We start from the raw sequence: 7,002 nt of genomic DNA, 5'->3' as shown, positions 1-7,002 counted from the left end.
TATATTTTTATCGGAGGGCCCTTCCACAAGACTGTTAGCGAATGGTGCATTCATACAGTAATGCCATATTTCCTTCAGTGTACCCACTTTAAGTGCTCTGCACTTAGCAGTGAGTAGGGCATAGGGAGGATCGATTGGATTTCCGCCCCACCCCGATTGCTGTAGCGCGCGCTCTTAAAGGCACCTACGCTTCATTTTTTTAATACGCCCTCGATTTACAAAGAAATCTCATATTAACACAATATTACTGTTTTTACAATTGGCTGCTGAATTGTGATGTTAGGGGTATGCACATTGTCTGTTTCTATGTTAGTACATTTTTATTATTATTTATATTATTTTATATATATATATATATATATATATATATATATATATATATATATATATATATATATATATATATATATGATATAAAGGAAAGCATTCTGTCCTTTGTAAATTAAAATAATATAAATAATAATAAAAATGTACTAACATAGAAACAGACAATGTGCATACCCCTAACATCACAATTCAGCAGCCAATGTGTGTGTGTGTGTGTGTGTGTGTGTGTGTGTGTGTGTGTGTGTGTGTGTGTGTGTGTGTGTGTGTGGGTGTGTGTGTGAGCGTGTATTTATCACTTTGTGGGGACCAAATGTCCCCATAAGGATAGTAAAACCCGGAATTTTTGACCTTGTGGGGACATTTTGTCGGTCCCCATGAGGAAAACAGCTTATAAATCATACTAAATTATGTTTTTTGAAAATGTAAAAACGCAGAATGTTTTCTGTGAGGGTTAGGTTTAGGGGTAGGGTTAGGTTTAGAGGATAGAATATAAATTTTGTACAGTATAAAAACCATTATGTCTATGGAAAGTCCCCATAAAACATGGAAACACAACGTGTGTGTGTGTGTGTGTGTGTGTGTGTGTGTATGTATATATGTTTGATATAATGGAAAGCATTCTGTCCTATTGTAAATTAAAATAATTTTATACATTTTGTGCATTCAAACACTTTTCAGTGAACACATTTATTTACCTGTAACCATCAGAAATGTCAACAAAAACACATCACCTGTGCTTTCCAACTTATGTCAAGTAAACGTAATGAAGTAAATTAATAAAGTCTTCCTGCTTTTGTTTTGCAGAAAAGCCATTGAGGAAAAGTGCAATACACATAGGAGGAACTCAAGCAACAAAATCTCCTATGACTGCGGAAAGATTCTACAAGTAAAAGGGATAGTTCAGCCAAAAATAAAATTCTCTCATCATTGACTCATCTTCATGCCATCCTAGATGTGTATGACTTTCTTTCTTCTGCTGAATACAAACAAAGATATTTAGAAGAATATCTCAGCTCTGTAGGTCCATACAATGCAAGTGAATGGTGGGCAAAACTCTGAAGCTCCAAAAAGCACATGAAGGCAGCATAAAAGTAATTTATAAATTTCCAGTGGTTAAATCCATATGTTCAGAACCATAATAATAAGTGTGGGTGAGAAATAGATCAATATTTCAGTCCTTTTTTTTACTCTAAATCTCCACTTTCACTTTCACATCTGGAAGTCACACGTGGTGACTGTTTAGTTTCACTTTCACAACTGAAAGTGAAAATGGAGATTTATATTTAAAAAAAGGACTTAAATATTGATATGTTTCTTACCACAGCTATCATATAACTTCTGAAGACATGCATTTAATCACTGGAGTCATATGGATTACTTTTTGCTTCATTTATCTGCTTTTTTTAAGTTCTGGCCACCATTCACTTGCATTTTATATATGTCTGAATTTCATTGTCTCCTTAAAATTACCTTATCATGATAAAAAAAAAAAAAATATTTGTATTATTACCATCAGTGTTGATGTCTGCGTGCACAACATTATTTTGATTCTATCTAGACTAAATAGCATGCATTAAGCTTCCCTGTGAAAAGCTGTCATATGTCATTTGATACATGATTAAAAATGTGTTTACAAGGAATGTAAAAAATTAAATGGTCCAATAAAACTACATTTAAGTACCATGTAAATCAGCACTGTAAGTAAAATTTACTTAACCCGATTAACTGAAATTTTTACTGACTTTAATCAATATTATGTAATTAATTAGATTTTACTAAATTGTATACCATTCAAATTTCTTTTTTAAAAAGAGAGAGAGAGAGAGAGAGAGAGTGCAAGCGGGGCACAAACATAAGTGGGCTATAGTTGTAACACACATGGTTTAAGGGTTTCCACACAAACTGATATGATGAACCTTAATTTATTAATTGCGATATTATTACTGAGTATAAAGAAAAAAAAGATTCAAAAGCCTTAGAAGATATTGCAAAAAGTTATTTAAAGAGTAACAAAGGTAAGATTTCACATGAACGTTAATTAAACGAAGCAAACTTGGTATCAGTGTAATCTCTAATCTGTTAGATAGCATCTTGCATAGACCCTTTAATGCTTAGCTAGCCAATGAAGTGACTAGACAGGATTAAATTCCAGTTATGTCACATATAACAATGCATTCATGCAGTCATTTATGTGTGTGCTGTGTTGTGTCTTCATCTATTTGCTTTCTTAAATTTGGCCTATTCTGTGACTTTGTTGTGTGTTCACTTTAAAGTGTAAAAAATCTAGTCATATTTTATGGCAATGTTAATAAGAGAAATGTGTAAAGTTGTCTTACACATTAAAAGTTGTGTTTTAAAATTCTGTTCTTCACTGCATGTACAAGAATAATTTTCTCTGAATGTAGATCCATTCTTTCAATCTCCAAATTTTGCTTTTGAGAATGAACATTATGTTGAACAGTGATAAACTGTTTACTGTTTATAACTGTTTAAAGTATTTATCATACTGTATGTTCCTTAAATAATTCGTATAATAGTGTTCTTATTATACAGTGTAATGTTCTTCAAATTGCCACATGCCCATCAGTTTACCCTTAAACGCACACCTGGGGTCTTTAGAGACCCGGAACCTCATTCCACACCCTGTACCTCGTCCATTTTTTGGAGTTGTGCCCACACATCTTTAGTATTCCTAAATCTCTTTTAGTGTGACAAAAAGAAAATGCCAAAATTGCAACAAAAAAAATAATATACATATATATATATATATATTATAATGGTTTAAGTACCAGAAGTGTATATGGTCTCTAGAGACCCGAGGTATTTAAGAGTACTGTTTCTTTTCTTTTTTTGTACTTCCATAAATGACAGATTTTTAAAAATAATTATTTAATATCTATTTAAGTTTACTATCACAGGATATCTATTTCTTTGTGTATTACAAGAGAAAAGAGTACTATATTCATATAAATAAAAACTGTTTTACATTGACTTTGTGCAACAATGATCTATAAACACTGGTGAATTATCAGTATTTTACTGTATATGCGTGTACACATAATTTTGTTTTCATGCCAAACGTCTTACATGAAATTGTATCAACAAGTACAGAACAACAAGAACAGTAAAAAAAAAGACATATCATAAATATAATAATTATAAAATAAAAAACTAAATCTATATAAGGTTAAACAATGACGGTATTTTTTGACTTTTCAAGGATTTTTTGTTTTTTATGCCCATCAAAGACAAAACATAAACGTTATAGTCTACCAGAAAAAGTGACAGTAGCGGATTCTTATCCAAAAATGTGCATTTGTGTATAAAAAAAATTACCAAGTATAATAAAGAGATTACCAATGTACTGGATATGAGAATTTGCATTGTCATAAAGAAAAATAATATTATAAGTGTTTATACATATTTTGACATTTGTTTTTATAGGTACATAGCTCATTCCAAAAGGACTTAATACACATGTTGTTTCTTTCTCAAGGATGTTTCAGTGATTGACTTGATTTACATTTGACATTGCAATTTCATGAAGTAACCCCACTGAAGAAAACTTATAGCAAGTACAGCACATGAAAAGTATGATATGACTATTGAAATCTATTTAGACTCAACAACTGCCTGAGCTAATACACATAAGATACACATAAGCTACACAGTACATTACACATGTGTAGATTATGTGTAATGTGTAAGTCACTATGTGTTTGAGAGCCGGTTGCATCTCATGAAATTTCAGTGTGAAAATAATGAATCCTGTTCTTTATTTGTTCTGATTTGATGCATTATCTCTATAATTTATGAAAAATAAAACATCAAAATATATTTCATTTTATTGTATTCTAATTGTCTTGAAAATATTTGTGAAAGAGTATTTGGGAAAATTACCATAAATGTAAGGGTTAAATGATCTAATATTGAAATAATAATTTCTTATTTAAAATTAAAGCAATATATTCAACTTTATTATTAGTTTATAGTAGTACATTTAGTAAAATTAGAAGTAGAAACAATAAATAATAATTTTATAACAACTCTGTTTAATGATAAATCAAAGAAATTGGACTTAAGCCTGAGTTAGATGCATTCATTTTATTTTTGCGCCAAAACTTTATTGAGAAAACACACCGGACCTTCAAGAAAACAGTTTGTATATCAGCAATCATTGCGTTACAATGCGATGAGAGTTTGTTCTGTTGTCAGGCCGCCAGCCTATTGGAATTGTTACGTCATAAAGACGAAGTTCCATCACCCACCAACAAACCAGCGCGAGCTACAGAACTCTTATTTGCAGTTTACTGATCGCATGCTTTTCGCAAAGGTGAGTACATTTATATAGTTTTACCGCAGCTAATTTTCACAACATATACGGTAATATAATCAGATTATATGGAATAATGGGAAAAGGCCATATTTATATTTAATTTCAACCTGTAGTAAAATAATGCACGAAATGTACAATCGAACTGCTTTGCCAAGTCCGTTCATCAGACAGTCATTTCGGTAAAGCTTTAAGTATTCTAATATTTTAAAAGGCCCCGTTTGCATTAGGCTACTGAAGACTAACGAAACATATCCATTATTATTTTTCATTATCTTTTTGATTATTCTTATTTTATAACTATTTATTAGAATAGGCTGAGTACAGTTGCAACATTATTTTGCTATTCAGCACAAATATTGACCAGAATAAACATGCACATTTTGCCCCATGATGATGTATTTTAATGTCCAATGATAAAATAAATCACATCTATCTATCTATCTATCTATCTATCTATCTATCTATCTATCTATCTATCTATCTATCTATCTATCTATCTATCTATCTATCTATCTATCTATCTATCTATCTATCTATCTATCTATAACGTATTTCTGTCTATTTGGCTTTATCAATTCATGTCTTTGTCTTGCTTACTTATTTCATCTTTTTGACTGAATAAAAGCTAATAAAAATCTATAAGGATCATGTGTTACCATGTTTATGGTACAGCTGTAACACAGTTTTGGTAAATCAAAAGTTTTGATTAACCTAATATTATAAATAGTCCCATTAGTGATGATGGACGTATCCATTCATTACATTTCTTTTCAATTGCATTTTGTAGCCTAATCTCAAAAAAAAAAATGAAATTAATAAAAAATATAATATAATTTGTTAAAATTATTTAGGTAAAGATTACTCATTTCAATTTGATGCAAATGTATTATGAAATTGAAATGTATAGGCTAAAAGAGTGTAATAGTTAAAAAGAAAAGGGGCAACAATAGTATTATCTCTATCAGTTCTGTTATTAACCATTAGAAATATTTTACATTTTTCAGATGACATCTACAATGTCTGAAATGGAAATGGAGGTGATGAAGATTGTTGAAGAGACGCTCAATCGTGTGAGAGAATGTCCAGGTCCTGATATCCAGAGCATTCCTGATATGGCAGATTGGCTCTCCATCATTGAGGCTTGGCCCAAGTATAGTGAGGACTCGACACCAACAGATGAGGTGAAAGAAATATACATCACCACTCCACGAGTGACATCCGTTGCAAAAGAGTCAAAAAAAGAGAGCTATGAGAATCGGACTCCAGAAGATGAGCCCGAAGAAACAGTGGAAAACTCCAATATTCCTCCAATAACAAAGAAGAAGAAAGGAATAAAAACCTTTCTGAGAAGAACCTGGAGGTCCATAAAAACAACATTTACCTGCTGCCGTCGAAACAAAGTTTCCCCCGAACTCTGAATGCATTTCTTGTGCATTCTCAGTTCTCAAACATGCATACACACATTCTCTTTGAGAAAAAAAATGATCTGTGAGCAACGAAAAAAAACCTCCCAAATAAATTAAAACTACAATATTCCTCCAAAAACAAAGAAGAACGGAATAAAGACCTTTCTGAGAAGAACCTGCAGGGCCATAAAAAGAACATTCTCTTTGAGAGAAAAAAATTTATCTGTGAGCAACCAAAAAAATAAATCTGAAAACAAATTCTGTGTGCAATTATTTCTGAATGTATTCATTAGTAAATGCAAGTTGTCTCATTCCAGTCATGCTTGAATGTTTTACTTTGTATCATAGGATGTGATAGCTGGTCATTCATAAAGGTTTGTCAAGGATTTGATCACCCAGTAGTTTTGATCATAAACTGTGCATCATCATTTTACAGCACACATTTGAGTCTTTTGCACTGCTTTTCAATGCACTACTGACGATATAACATTCATGCTATCATACTAGCTACATTATGGTGCTTTTAAGCTGATCTGTTCACAACAAAACAACCTCCTCATTTACACTTTCTATTTTAAGTCTGGTCTATAATAAAATGTTTATAGTAACAAATTAATTTAGCCTATTTATATAGCCTGAATACAGGTAAAGTGAAATCTCCAGGTTCAACGGAAGTTATGCTCAATTTTGTTGATTACCACAAAAATATTTTCAACTTGTCCCTCCTTTTCTTTAAAAACAAAAAGAGCAAAAATCGAGGTTTTAGAGAGGCACTTACAAAGTGAATGGGGTCAATTTTAAGGAATTAATGGCAGAAATGGGAAGCCTATAATTTGATAAAAGCACTTAGATTCATTCTTCTGTTAAAACTTGTGTATTGTTTGAGCTGTAAAGTTGTTAGTTGTTGTAATTTTACACAGAAAAGGTTAGTAA

Source organism: Xyrauchen texanus, chromosome 40 (assembly GCF_025860055.1).
Source record: "Xyrauchen texanus isolate HMW12.3.18 chromosome 40, RBS_HiC_50CHRs, whole genome shotgun sequence".
NCBI classification, from domain to species: Eukaryota; Metazoa; Chordata; class Actinopteri; order Cypriniformes; family Catostomidae; genus Xyrauchen; species Xyrauchen texanus.
This window is presented reverse-complemented; position numbering follows the sequence as displayed.